The sequence below is a fragment of the Sus scrofa genome, chromosome 1 (assembly GCF_054392235.1).
Source record: "Sus scrofa isolate SSC_HxYL_T2T_F1_AM1 chromosome 1, Sscrofa_HxYL_maternal_Yorkshire_Landrace_v2.0, whole genome shotgun sequence".
NCBI lineage: Eukaryota > Metazoa > Chordata > Mammalia > Artiodactyla > Suidae > Sus > Sus scrofa.
Window position 1 is genome coordinate 59,110,569 of NC_139383.1, and position 14,804 is coordinate 59,125,372.

Consider the following 14,804-nt stretch of genomic DNA (forward strand, 5'->3'; position numbering starts at 1 on the left):
TCCTTGGGCAAAATAGGGCACAGGTGTGTTTGGATCCCCTTCCTCCACCCATAGGGGGCAGCACTGAGTCACACATATCTTGATGAGGGCTCTTAAGACCATAGTGTCTAGGAGTTGATTTTTAGGTTTCATATTTTAAGTAAGAAGTAGACAGAAGAAAAAAATTTTCATAGGATACCAAAGAACATTAATTTGTAAAACCACCTTTCACATTACTTATATTTTGGAAGAGGCTAATGAAGAGAATTAGTTATCACATTGAGAACAAGCACTGGTAATATCATTTGTCAGATACGTTTTCCAATTCTATCTCTAACACGATTAGCTCTGTGACTTGGATGTGTTACTTAACTTCTCTGGTCTCTCTTTACTCATCTGGAAATGTGATAATGAAGGTCAGCCCCCAGGGTTGAAGGTGAGAATTAAATACACGAAGGTAAGTGTCTGGCATGAAGAATGCATTCCGTTTTTGCTTGTTGGTGTAGAATGTGAATATGTCTGGCTTCTGATTTTTAAGGATGTATTTGTGTCCTTAGCATATCAATACACACTATTAAACACATCAGTAAGCACTGTTAAACATAGCAGTAGGCACTAGGAAGGAATACATGAAAATCATAGTCTTGTATAATAACATGGCCCCCCACAAGTGCTAAATTGTAGTTTGAGAGTGGTAGCCTCTGTCACTTCATGATTTGTATTGGTTTTGTTTTCTTATAGAAACTGAAGAATCTGAATACGAATATATCTTTATGATGAATGTGGTTCATTGCCCTTCATTCATGCTGGTGTAGAGATATTTAGGGAGAAACTGTACCAGAGTTGAATCTAGCATGTCAGTTATGCTTACCCAATAAAAAGAACCCTTTTAATAAATAACTTTAAGGGACATTGTATTTTAAAATGTAAAATTATTAGAACATTTGCTGGGCAATCTGTTTTTTATTTGTACAAGTTAAATTCTATCCATTGGTGATGAGCACTTTATTCGGTTTCTGTCACATCTTTCTTACAGAAAAGCCTTCCTTGTGGAACTAATGACATGACCGAATTACACACGGAGTTAAGTGATGGGAAATATTTCTCAAAGACTGACTTTATGAAACTGCTAATAAGTTGATGTCTGTTTTCCATTAATGACCTGAAAAACAAGAAAAGCCTGTGGCATTTCAAACAAAACTGTGTAAATTACAGTATTTCTGCTATTTAATGCAAAAGAGAATTCCTTTTGGTTATCACATATCTGTGATTAAAATAGGTTCTGATCCTTTTTGAAGTGTGCAAAATATTTTTAGAATTATTTGCTGGGCATTCTTTTGAAACTAAGAAATGGGCTAATATACTGCAATTATTTAAGGCAGATCACGAAGAATATATTGTACAGGTAGAGAAATTAATTCTTAGCCTTGTTCCTCATTTTAAGCTAGTCATGCTAGTCTCTCTCTCTCTTTCTTTTTTTTTAATTTTTCAGTGGTTTTTATTTTTATTTTTTAAATTTTTAAATGATTTTCATTTTTTTCCATTATAGTTGGTTTACAGTGTTCTGTCAATTTAATGGAGATAAGATGTGTGGTATTGTCCTATAAGCTGATTAATATTATTGTTTGATTATCATAGTGATCGTGGTATTACTTTATAAATACTATTGTTTGACATTGGAAAAAATGTGGGCTGGGTTTTTAATATCAATGACATTTCTACCACTACACATGCGTTTTCCTATATCCGTGGTTTCAATATAAGTGGTGTGTAAATGCAAGAATAAAAGATGATGTCGGGTTTGCAGGAGATAGAATTAAACTTGCCCGTGACTGGGGTGGGAATGCAGCCCAGTTCTCTGCGGCATGGCTTGCCACTCTGGGAAGCTCCATCATGGGATTAGAGTGCTTTTTCGATCTGTCCGATGAGGGACTTTTAACTCACAGTGTCTAGATATTGCAATGCCTTCTTCTCGTCACGGTTGCTAAAAACACACAGCCTTTTGTCAGGCTACAGAATGTTTTAATTCCCAATGCAAATCTGGGTGACATGTTTGTTACGCTAACGGATATACCTGACAGATCCTATTTTGAGCTTTCCAGGAAAAAACACACGGCAGCACGTTTGTGGGATAGCAATCCTTTTATGTGAGCATAGCACGGCTGTTAGTAATTGGGGTAAACCATTTCAAACCGGAGTTGATTTGATATAAAAATAACTTGCAAGTTGTGTTTGTATAATTCCTAGGGTAAGATCATTTTAGCAGATCTAGCTGTTAGTTATAAGAACAGTTTTATGGTTTGCACAAAGCAGTAAATAACAGTAAGGGCAGATCAGAATAAAGCTTTCATCACACCTTTGTCAACCTTTAGAAATATATGCATTGAGTTTTTGGGTTACTTACTCATATGTACACAAAATGTGTAAAGAATTATGGTGCATGCATTCAAAGTGCCTATAAAAACAGAACAATTATATACACATGTTTCTGCAACCATAAGTCATAGGTATTCATGAAAGTATGCTGAATTGTATTTAATATTCAGTGCAAAAATAGATATTAAGAAAGTTTTACATGAGATTTGAACTTCATTCTTTATTTATAATGAGATACTTTGCCTTTAGCCACCAAAACAGGTTCAAATTCTGGTCACTTGGATGTGAGGAAACCTACCTGGAATGAACCATTGGTCACAGTATTTAATAATGTTATGGTTCTGATTGTGGACACAGTGTCTCCAGGTATAAAGTTCTTTGGGCCCAAGAGCAGATTATAGATCACATTACTCTGTGTCCCAAGATTATCCATTTCTGTTTTTAGAATTAGAGGAAAGGAAAATATGAGTTGTAGCTGGTTTTGAAACTTCTTATTAATTTTACTTAGTACCACCCCAAAGATTTTAAAAACGTATTTCTCAACTACCAAGTATTGGTATTTGCAGGGTTTCAGCAGTTTCCTAACTTCCTTTCTTTTTCCCACCCATTGAATCTTTAGCATGCTTTGCTTTCATACTTATGTAATGCCTTTATTTTGAATTCATCGTATTCCATTTGGTATTTATTATCTGAGGCTATCCCATGTACTTAAAAGTAGAAAGAACTAGAAGTATGAAACTAGGTAAAAATGGATTAAAAATGAGCATATATCCCTTTAATTTTTTTCACTGAAAGCAAAAGAAACATATTTAGAGCACTTTAATCTTATTTGAATAAACTATTGTATTGCTTTAATTAATATATTCAAGCTTCTTTACTCAGAAGCAAAACTGTGATAAAGTATTCAACTTTCGCTTGCAGCCCTGACTGTGGCAAGCTAAAAAGAGCTTATTTTGTTTCAATCTGCAGGACACCAACATCTGTTTTCTTCTTAATATAGCTAGGAGAAAGACTAAGCACCTTGCCTTAGTGCTATAGGAGAGAATATTCTGATACTGGAAACGCTTATTGAAAGAGGATGGTGCATTGACTTGGAATTGAAACGCTCTGTTTTATTTTGAATATTTTCACTATCTTATAAGATATTAAGATCTATTGAATTATCCTGTCAAATCATTTGCCATTGTGAAGATTTGGGGAATCATTGAAGAAATTGCCTTTTGAGTTTTTTTTTTTTTTTTTAATCTTTCTTTCTGATTATAAAGTACCTGCTGGAGGGCTCGGGTATATCTAGGTTAATGTGTTTCTATTTCAGTACCCAAAAAACAAATGTGAGATCTTGGAAGGGTCATATCCGCATCCCAGTTGACAATAATTGCATAGCAGTGAGTACCTGTGAGGGAGGTGTAGGCTCCCAGGGAGAGCAAGGGAGTGGGGGATGGGAGGCTTTAAACAAAAACTTTAACTGTAAAAGAAACAATTGTCCTCTGGGGAATTACTCAGAATGCAATACATGTATATTTTTTAATTAAATAGATGAGTTTATGCCTTTGGCACTTAAAAGAAAGTCCTTAGATTCATAGCCTCCTGGGTTAGAGGTACTTCACAGGTTAATTCTATGGAAATTAAATCTGGCCCTATTCCTTGCTGTTTTATTCCCTTTTTTCCTATTCCCATTCCTCTTTCACCCCCACATTATTTTCTTCCCTCTCCTTATGATTTGTCCACTTCTCTCCCTTCCTCAACTCTTCCACCTATTGAAATGGGACCAGTCCAACATCTCCCTCCATCTTTGCCCCACAGTCAGAATGAATTACTGCAAGCCCTTGTCCCCCCCCCACCCACCATTTCAGCCTCTTTCATATGTACAGCCCCTTCACTTTCAGCCCCTTTCATATGTACAGCTCTTAACTGTCAGCCGTGAATTATGGCTGGTTGATCACACAACCATCCCTCTGACTACACTGTGAGTATCTTGAAGGCAAGAGTGCCATTTGATTCCTTCTATTCACCAACATCATATGCTTTTGCACAGAGTAGGCGCTCAGCAGAGATTGAACTTAGTGTTCCCAGTAAATCCTTATCAACAAATAAACAAACTCTGTGAAAAATCATCTTCCTTTTTCTTTTTAAATTCACAGCCTTTCTCTTTTACTTTTGACTTTTTACACTGGCCTCCCCACCTCCTGTTTGCTCCCTGAGACACCCCCTAAAGTGCCACTACAGAGAGAAGTGGAGACCCGAGTTTGGAGTGGGTCGGCTATGTACACTGCAGGCACTGTGGAACTCATGCATCTCTAGAAGGGAGCTGAAGAGAGACCAGGACTGAGAAAGAAATTGGATTGTTCTAACAAGCAATCATTGAGAAATCATTTTAAGACTTTGACAATAATTTCCCAGCGGTTGGTTGTCTGGAAAAGGGAAACAAAAAAGAGAGAAAGAAATAGTGTTTTATAATGAATACCAAATAATTCCATATGACAATGCAAATCAGGTTTGAATGCCAGAAGCGTAGAAATTAAAGCCCACTCAGCCATTAGGTTGTCTGTCTTGATCAAGAAGGCGTGGAGAGTCGTTCCCTCGGAAAAGCAAAGCGAAAGAAATGTAGGAGAAGAATTTGAAGGTGAGAGGCTTAAAATAAGAACATCCTGCAGTTTGTTCCAAATGAAAGCCACTGCAAGTTGGTAGCGCAGTGCTTATGTATCACTAAAATGAGATAAAGTAAACAAAATGTTAGATCAGGTCCTGCCTTTTAATACTGAGGAGATCTTCTTATGCAAAGATTAAAAGAAGGAGGCATTACAGTCCTAAAGAGAATGGCTTTATGAAATGGATCACTTGGAAGTGTGGTTCACTGTGTGTGACACATTGGCATACATACATAAAACAAATTGCTCTGAGTATTGTAACATGCAATTCCAAGGTCTCCTGCTTCTGGCTTGTGTTTTACATAAGTGGTTTCTTTGTACCTTTACTGGTGGGAATTCATTTATAACTTACCGTGGTGGACTTTCTAACTGTCCTTTTTGATGAACTGCTTTTCTTGAAAAAAAATTTTTTTTTCTTGAAATTTCTGTGTCATGAAAGTCTTCTTCAAATGCTGCATATTATAACAGAAAATTGTATCAGGGAAGAAAGCTGGAGTCAAGGTTAGATAAAGAAAACACAACCTTTCTACTTCTTCCTCATATATTTCTTAAACTTTTTGATAATGGGAACCAGCTTATTTTATCATATTGTGAAATCTGGGGTCAAGAGAAAATTTACTGAGAAAAGTAAATGGAAGCATTCAATTTCTAAAAACATAATGCAGTTTAGTAAGAGATGTACATTGATCAGAGATTGAGAGTTTGGCAAGACATCAAGGCCAAGTTCAGAGAACCCAGTCTGACATTAACTGTTGGCCATTTTTAAGGTGCATAAGGAGTCATATGCCAGCATTCCAATCTTGCCACCAGGTGCAGGGGAGCTACTGGGGAAGAAAGAATCGGAATTGGAGTGCTTCTCTCCCCTCCCCTGGGCATTAGGGGTAGAAGATCTCAGCTTTTGCAAATGACCCCAACATTGTTTTCCTTCCACAGCTGATTTTGTTTATACCTCTGCTTTAGCTTATCTCTGAGCAAGGTTGGTGGCTCTGCACCTGCCTCTCAGTAAATCCGAGGGACTCAGCTGAAATCAAGGAAGCTTTAACATTATGGTAGACACTTTAATAGACCAACAAGGCAATATAACATCTTTACAGAGATTCAGAGTGATTCACCTTACATAAGTCCCATAAACAAGCCATTTGCTACCAGGGCTGCGTCAGATATCTATGTACCTCATCTGAGAGGGGCCAATTCAAGTTTCCCTTCTTCCCTGAAGCTTTCCCTGTTTCATGAAGACACTCTATTTCATGAAATTTCTCCTTGTACTGAAAGACTATTGTGATGTATTTGTTTTCTGCCATGTGTAATTCATTACAAATAACCACATATTCTTCATGTAGAGGTTTGACCTGCATTGCTAGGGCAAATCTCCCAGCACTCACTTGCTTGACTGCAGAGAAGAGGCACACATTCTTAGGTGTAAAAACCAAAAGCACAATTCTTAGGCATGCAGATATTTATTGAGCACCTACTATAAAATACACCGTAAGTTATGTGCTGGGCATGCAAAAGTGGCTAAAAACTTTGAAGAGCTTATAGTTTAGTAGAGAGAACATGTTTATAAATAAAGAAAATAACCTTCTAATCAATGCAGTATAGCTAGAAATACACCCAGTGCCAGGGTGGCCGAGAAACAAGCCTGATGATTTCTACCCTGGACTCAGGAAATGGTGTCAGGAAGTCTCCCTGAAGATTCTTATTTCTAGATTCACTCCAAAGAATGACAAGAAATGTTAGTTATTTTTTTAATTGCATAAGTAAAGAAAAAGACATTCAATGTAGAGCAGTAGAAGTGTGCAACAACATATATTTGCTTTTAGAAACTAAATAGACTTCCGAGTTTCGGGAATGTAATTATAGAGAATGGCACTAATGGGAGGGGAAAAAACTAGGAGATAAAGCTGAACAAACAAGCTAGAAATACAATCATGACAGGTCTTGCATGTCACACCGGGGAAAGAGCAGATTAGATTTAGCAAAGTCACAATGAGAGTAGCAAGGGAGGACCATTGATAGGGAGGAAGGATGCATGGGTATAGGAACCTTAGACGTCCTGACACCAGGAACCACGTGGTATCCAAGGAGGTGGACCTCCAGGACTCTGTGTAACTCCTGGAAGCCCTGTGCTGTGGGAGCAGAGGGCAGTGATTGACATGCAGAGTCAGGATCTCATGTCATCAAGGGAATGAAAAATGATCTACGATAAACTATGATTATCAAGCTGGGGAAGTGTGTAATAGAGTTTAGAATGACATCAAACATGGAGGATTAGAAACAGTGTTTTTTTTGTGCTTTAAGATGTGTTATAAATGTTTATAAATGTATGAATCTTCTTATTCTCTGACCAGGCCACCTATATTAGGCATTATTTTATCTAGGCTATTTTTTCATATCGGTTTTAGGCTAGGTTTTACCTTTTAGAAGTTAAGTTCCTAACTGACAGATGGCTCACCTCATGCTCCCATACATGTCCGAGGCCAATGCTGTGAGTCTTGGATAAAACTTTTATGGCTGTTTTCAGACTGCGGTCCAGCACGTCTATCCTGCCTTCTGGTTCTTTGCGGACTCATGTATGGGACATTTCAGGTCAATTACTGGAAACTTCTGTGACTTATTCTATAAGGAATAAATCCATTAGATATACTAGTTAGTTCCTGGGATGCTAACTAAAGGAAGATGATATGATTTGGGGAAAGACAAGGAGTGTCAGTTTAGGACCTAGAGAACCTTGGGTGTCAATGCCAACCACCAGTCACTAGTGGGATGGCCTCAGCCCAGAGACAATCTTCACAAGCCTCAGTTTCCCTTTGTGTAAACAAAGATAAGACAAGAGATGCAGAGACTCTGCAGCATCCCTATAATTAGCAGAAATTATTTCTATAAAACGCACAGTGTTCTATTTATCATGAGGTAGGCTTTCAACAAACAGTAGCCATTGGTATTTTAAAGTCACAGTTAAAAACATTTTTTTTTTAACTAAAAAGTACATGACATGATTTTGAGATGAATAATATTGAAAGTTGTTCACCACATATGACCCTAGAATTCACTGTTATTATTTTCCTTTTCACTGCTGAATTTTGATACCAAGGGCACTTCGTCTTTGCCCCAGGTGAACTGTCCCCTACAATGTTCTGAAATAAGATAACATAGAATGCATTTTAACTTTTGGGGGGAATTTTTAGATGTTTGATTACAACAAGCTTGATGTAAAGTGAAGAAAAGAAAGAAAAAGAGAGAAAGAAAGATGGAAAGAAAGAAAGAAAGAAGAAAGGAAGGAAAGAAAGAAAGCAAGCAAGAAAGAAAGAAAAAGGAAGGAAGGGAACTAGCCGATCAGCAATTTAAAATATGACGATGGAAACTAACACAGTAGATTTCTTAGAACACAGAGGAACTGACAGACTGAAGGTCTGCAAGGGAAGGAATTGACTGTCAAATCAGTTCTCAGAATATGCATTCTGCCGCAGCATACTTATTCTGAACACATTTCTTATCTTTATTTTTATGTTACACTTAGTACAGATTTGGAATTTCACCCCTCACCATCCCTCTCTTTTGTTCTAATCCTCCATTTTCCTGTAGGAACACAGGGCACTGTTTGTGAGCAAGATTTGTCACTTTTTTCTGATCTCTCATCAGTAAAAATGCATTTTTATGTCCGTATTTCCTGAAGAGGTTTTTGTTTTTTGGGTTTTTTTTTTTTTTTTTTGACATTGATGATTAAGAAATGGCAATATGACGCCTGGGCTTCTTTTTCCTGGTCAAAAAGAGCAAAGTACATATTAGTAGTGACTGCCTATTTTAAATCCTTTTTTCTTTGTCTGTCGAGCTGTCTGTAATCATCAGAGTGGAAAATAACTTTGAAAGCTCAAGCTCAGGTAAAAAAAAAATAAAAAGGAGCTTTAGTGCCTCAATATGGCAAAAAGGACTGGCAGTCAGGAGAGCTGCTTTTTTTGAAACATAAGTTTTTACCCAGTGCCTGCCACGTTCTGCAAAATGCATAACCACGTAGTGTAAATCCCAGATGGGTCTGCTTGACCTGCAGCTTTTCCTGTAAATTTTGTCACTTGGGTAGCTAAGGAGAGAGGAGGTTGGTCTTTAAGAGAGAGAAAGGGGAAAGAAAGAGAAGTGAAGAGAGGAGAAATTTACTCCGAACCCAAAAGTCTGAAAGGCAAACCAGCTTGTGGCCTAGGTTGGACTCAATTTCATGAACAACTCAGGTCTGTGGGCCTCAGCAAACATGCCCTGCTTATTTTGTGCCCGAATAATGGTGCTTCACGTTTGCCCGGGTTTGCTTCTCTTCAGTTTCCCTTCAATGATGTCCATTCTGTCCTCTGTGCCAGACACTGAAAATACCTTAAAATGCTTTTCAGGCTTTGAAAACTTTTTTTTTTTTTTTTTTTTAATGCGTTGAACTTAATCTTTTCCAGCTTCTTTTCTGTTAAGGTTGTGTGGCGGTTTCGGTTATTTTTCTTTCTCTTTCTTTTCTCCTGCCACTGCATTTGTAGACACACTGTCTCGTTGTCTTTCAGATGTGATGTATTATGCATGTTCTTTCTAGTGGATTGGGGTGGGAAGTGCCACAAAGAGCTGGTGAGCTCTGAGAGGTCATATCGTCTGAGGAACGCCCACTGATGACAATGCTGACGGACCACAATGGATGGATGGGAGGGGGTTGGCAGGGGTGGGATTCAGGAAAGAACATTCATGGGGTTTTTTTGGTTTTTTTTTTCACTCAGGAGGCTGAATGAAGAGCAATCTTTCTGTTTGTTAAAGTGATGGGTAATTTGGAGCACTTCCCTTTGCATGAAGAAATTTGCTATTCTAATCAAAACCTCGTCCTTTTCTACAAACCATTATAAGATACTTATGAAAATAGGCAGATTCAGATTTCCTGTTTGAATTTTTGTCAGCTTTCACTTTTATGCTCATTTGCAGAATCACATAACTATGAAAGGCCAATTAGCTCTAAGTCCCCAGAAAGTGACAGAATAAATTGCTTTCTTCCTAGCAAACCAAGAATAATATTGTGGGTGCAGTGCAAATACGTCCACCCAGAGATTTCTGTTCATTTTATCAATCTAATAGAGTGTTTCCGGCCTGTCTTCTGTGACTCATACTTTCAGTATACACAGTCCTGTTGGAACTCTCTGATATAATACTTGTCTACTTCATACTAAGAAAGAGGATGAACTTGTAAATGTGAGCAGTGCCTTGGTCAAGATGCTTAGTGTAGACTAGATCTATCACTCCAGTCAAAATTTATTTACATTAAATCTGGGAGTACATAGAATTCTCTTTAGCAGGGATGATGTCACCAACTGAATGTCCCTTATTTTGGCATGGTGGGCATTTGATTTTTTTTTTTTTCCCCACAGAGAGTGGCTAGGATACTGTCACTGTTAATTGCAATAGCTATGCAAATATGAAAATAGACCATAACGCAATTGCAATTTTCAATCAAGCCATCTCAAAAGAGATGCAGCTGATGATGGCTTTTCTGAGATACTGCTCCTACTGGACACACATGGGTGAAAGTTGCCTCCTTTTTCCATATTTCTATCTGTGACTGCTCTCCTTTTCTTGAACACTTTCCTCCCAAGTAGCCCCGAGCAACTCTACCATGGCAGGGGAGCTCACAGTACCCCAAGGGGGAGAAATACAAATCTCTACAATGTAAGGGAACCACTGGGAAGGGGCTATCATAGCAGATCTCAAAAAAGATCACCCCCAGTCACTGACAGGTCTAGGAGTCATGGTAAGTTTGACCACTGAAGAGGCAAGGCATGTCTCTTGCTTCGCACTCCCTGGGTTTTCACTGCAGAAAACCTTTGTTGCTTATTCATCTTTGCCAGGAGTATTATTCTTGTTGCCTCACAAAGGGGGACAGAATAACAAGGGACTTGATTTGGAATTAGTGCGAAATTATTTTGTTTACTTGAGTCCATTAGCTCTTACTGAAAAACAGTGAATTGCTAATCATTCCGTGCTCACCTGTCACACCCCCATTGATATACATTTATTCTGTATTGTATTCAATCAGAGATGTTATATTGAGTAACATTTATTTACAATATACCCGGGTACTTAGGCTGCAACCCAATTTTTTTGTTATGCAGTCGTTCGGGACAATGGATACAGGCTACTTGAGGAGTTTTGTTCTGGATTCCCATAGAGCCACATACAACATTTATATTAATACCCAATGAGTTCCACACGATTAGTGTCATGACAATGAATTCCAAAGGGATTAATGAGGATTTGCTACTTGTAGGAGACTGTTGCCATGCAGAGAGCTCCATTGTACAGTTCCAGGGTGGCCTTATTTTTGTCAGAACTTTTGGATTAGAGATATTCAATAAAAACATCTGTAAACTGTTATAAGATTTACATTCTTCCCCCTGTTAGAGAGGACATTGCTAACTCTACTGCACTACTGGGGCTCATTTAATCTAGCAGTCATTTCAGCAAGCACTTCATAAAAAACAATTATTGAATTAATTGTGATGTTTCCCGTCCAGTATTCATTTATGATATCCTCTCCACCTGTAAACTCCTCTCCCAGCTGCCTTGTAAGAGGTAAAACTGGATAATTTCACAGCCTATAAAATATTTGTTCTTTTTGCTAACATAAAATCTCTGACAAGAACTCTACTGGTGGAGAATAGAGTTCTACTGAATTCTAGTGTCATTTCGTCCTGCTCAAGGGGAATAAAGCCCTGTCAACCTACCAGGAGATAAGTTCATTCAAACCCTGTGCCTCCCCTTCAGCTGTCCTTCCTTGAAAGGACTCCTTCACATACCCTCCCACAGAAATGCAAAAAATTCACTGAATGTTTTCTTCCTTGAGTTATTTTTAACTACAGCAGAAAAGGAAAAAGAATACTCTGAAGCTTGAACATGTTTGTAAAAAGGAGAAAAGTGTTTAATCTTCCCAAATTCTCACACTTTTTTTTTTTGGGCTGGAGGTTCTGAGTTACGTCTGAGTTATATGAGTTATATTTTTGTTTGGTTTGTTTGTGTTATTTCCAGAAACTTCACAAGGTTGAGCTGGGTACCTTCATTTCTAAAGTTTATATTTAAGTAATTTTCTAAGATGTGGCTTTGTGGGATGAAGTAAAAGAACCACCAAAATGGAGCAGTCAGGTAGAGCAGTTTTGGAGCTGACATGCCTGAGACTGGAGCACAATGAGTTGAGGGGCAAACAAATAAGAATCTTCGTTTGATTTCTATGCAGTGGGGAGACTTGAGCCACTAGAGCATAGCATTAAGCAGCTCAGTATTTTCATGTCTGAGTTTTTCTCTCTTACCTCCAGACCCACAGAACAATCACACATCAGTTACGTAGCTACAATAAAAGTACCAGTTATTCGACAGTTGAAGGTGTAGATTAAGCATCCACTGATCGTAAAGGCCCACAGTACTTTTTTAACAGCATGAGTTGAATATAAATAACTTGTTCCAATGTAGAGGCTGGTTCTGAAGCTAAACAACACATACTTATGGAGGTCTGATGGGGGAAAGTGTGTATATTAAACACACACACACACACACACATACACACACACACACGAAGTTCCACCTGAATAGAATTGCATTTGTATTTCAAAAAAATCTGAGGTAATCTAATACATTGAGTACCTTTTGAAAAAAATTAGTTTACATTAACTTGTGGAAAACAGATGGCCTAGTGAACAGCATCCTTCAGGAAACAGGACCCATTACAATAAAGGAGCTGGGGTCACATGTATTTTGGCCAACAACAGTTATTGATTCTAGTTGTAATCCACAGACACAATTTTCCTGTGTTGTAGAGGGCTATGCGGAGGCAAGATGGTGGATCCCTCACACCATTCCTGATGATGTGCAATTAAGTTGTGGGGGTGATAGTACTGTTCTGTACCTTTGTTGTGGTCATGATTATACCAGTCTCTACAGGTGCTAAAACACATAAAATTGTACACCAAAAGGAATCAGTTTTGCTATATGGAAATTAAAATAGTAATAAAAAGAGTTATAGTTAAGTTACAGTTTAGAATAGCTCTGTTGCATGTCATAGAAGAACAAGAAAAGGGACTTGATTGATGGATTAATGTATTATTGTATTAAAGTAAAAGCTGAGAGAAAAAAACCTCATGTAATGAGATATGGTAGAAACAATGATTATGTTTTCAAAAAAGACATTAAAAATGACTAAAAATTGAACGTGTAAAGTTATTTGTAAGGCTGTCCTATCAGCTTCTGATGAAAGCTGACTCCCCTGCCAGGTATTCATACTTCTTATAATATGTTCCCAACTCATCTTTCAGGATGCATCTCCCTCTGTAGCCTCAGCAATTCAGAAGTCTCAAATTTATGAACATTGACTGTTTATAACTCATTTGGCAGCAAAAGCTGATCTGAACTGACATGAGGCTATTTATGTCTTTTATGTATATTACTGTACACAAATATTTGCACGTTTGATGTAGAAATACTATTGTATTTGATTCCTAGGTGCTGCTCAGAACCTATGGGTGAGTTTTGGTATAAGTATGTGAACTGCATTCCTTTTTTAAAATCTGGAAAATCCTGAATTTCAAATGTATCTGACTCCAGAGATTTTCAATAAAGGATTAGGGGCCATTTTCCAAAGACTGTTCTGAACCAAACACAGTCCTTCCTATCACTTCAGACATGTTTCACATGTTTATGCTTCAGCACTTTTAGTGATCTTACTACCTGGGGAGTCTGGATGTACATTTCTCTTAACTCAGCCATGTGGGAGCCAAGTTTACATGCCACTGCCTCCAAGAAGACCATCTGAGCTGGGCTTGCCAACTCATTTCTTTTCTAATTCTAAACCTCTTATATCTCCTAGGTTGTAATTTTCATGGGAGCACAGGCTACTTTGATGAGCAGGGCACTCTATGTGGTTATCATTTCAGCAGGGTTTACACAAAAGATGCAGCTTCGTGACTAGTGTTGGGATCAAAAAATCTCCAGAGCAATGATTAAGATCACAGACACCTGGGCAAAGATGGAAGCCAAAGCTCTTGATTCAAGTTTGAGCAGTTACCATGGGGCATGGTAGGAACAGGTTGGCATAAGCATGGTAAAAACATGGTAAAGTTACCATGGGGCATGGTAGTCTTACTTGTAATAAGACTAGCTACCAGGCATTAACCACAGATTAAGTACCAGAGTCTCTGAAGACACTTTTGTCATTATTTCATTAAGTTCTCACATATTGAGTAGTTATTAATAACTTCATTTTACAGGTGAGCCCTTGACTAATATAGTATAATTATTAGAAGCAAAGCCAAGGTTTGAACTGTCTCTCTAATATTCTAGTGCTTGTTCATAACTGCAGTACTGCTTCTTCCAATGAGGCAAAGAGAAATGGAAGTGGGAAATTAGGCCCCTGTGGGATAGATCCTAGACTTAGGAACTTGGGACAGCATCAGCATGCGTCTGTCCTGTGGCTAACTCTGATCTTCTATTTAGCATTCCATTTTTTCCTAATAAGCTCTGAAGCTTTATGCCTCTCAATACCTTAAAGTTGTCCTGTCCATTAGGATGGGTTTTACATCCCTAACTGAGGCAGCAAATACACCTAAGACTACTCTCTGTATGATACTGTAGAAAATAGAGTGAGAAGAAAGATTAAGCCACACACGGGAGATCTAGTGGAGACAGAATACTTCAAAGTTTTGAAATTTTCTGTGAGTTTTCTTCAGGACTAACCTCTTTTGGGGTCCTTTAACCTGAGAGGGACCATATCACATTCATTCTTGTCCCCAACACTAAATAATGCAGTGT

The 14,804-nt window shown here is 38.0% G+C and overlaps 1 protein-coding gene across 1 annotated transcript in view; it reads left to right on the forward strand.

Annotated features, from left to right (window-relative positions):
• Window positions 1-3,685, forward strand: part of LOC106508895 (uncharacterized) — a 97,016-nt gene extending 93,331 nt beyond the window's left edge. Inside the window, exon 4 of the mRNA XM_084960377.1 lies at window positions 1,016-3,685. The gene's annotated coding sequence lies outside the window, so the exon portion shown is untranslated. The remainder of the gene's footprint in view (window positions 1-1,015) is intronic.
• The last annotated feature ends 11,119 nt before the right edge of the window (window positions 3,686-14,804 follow it).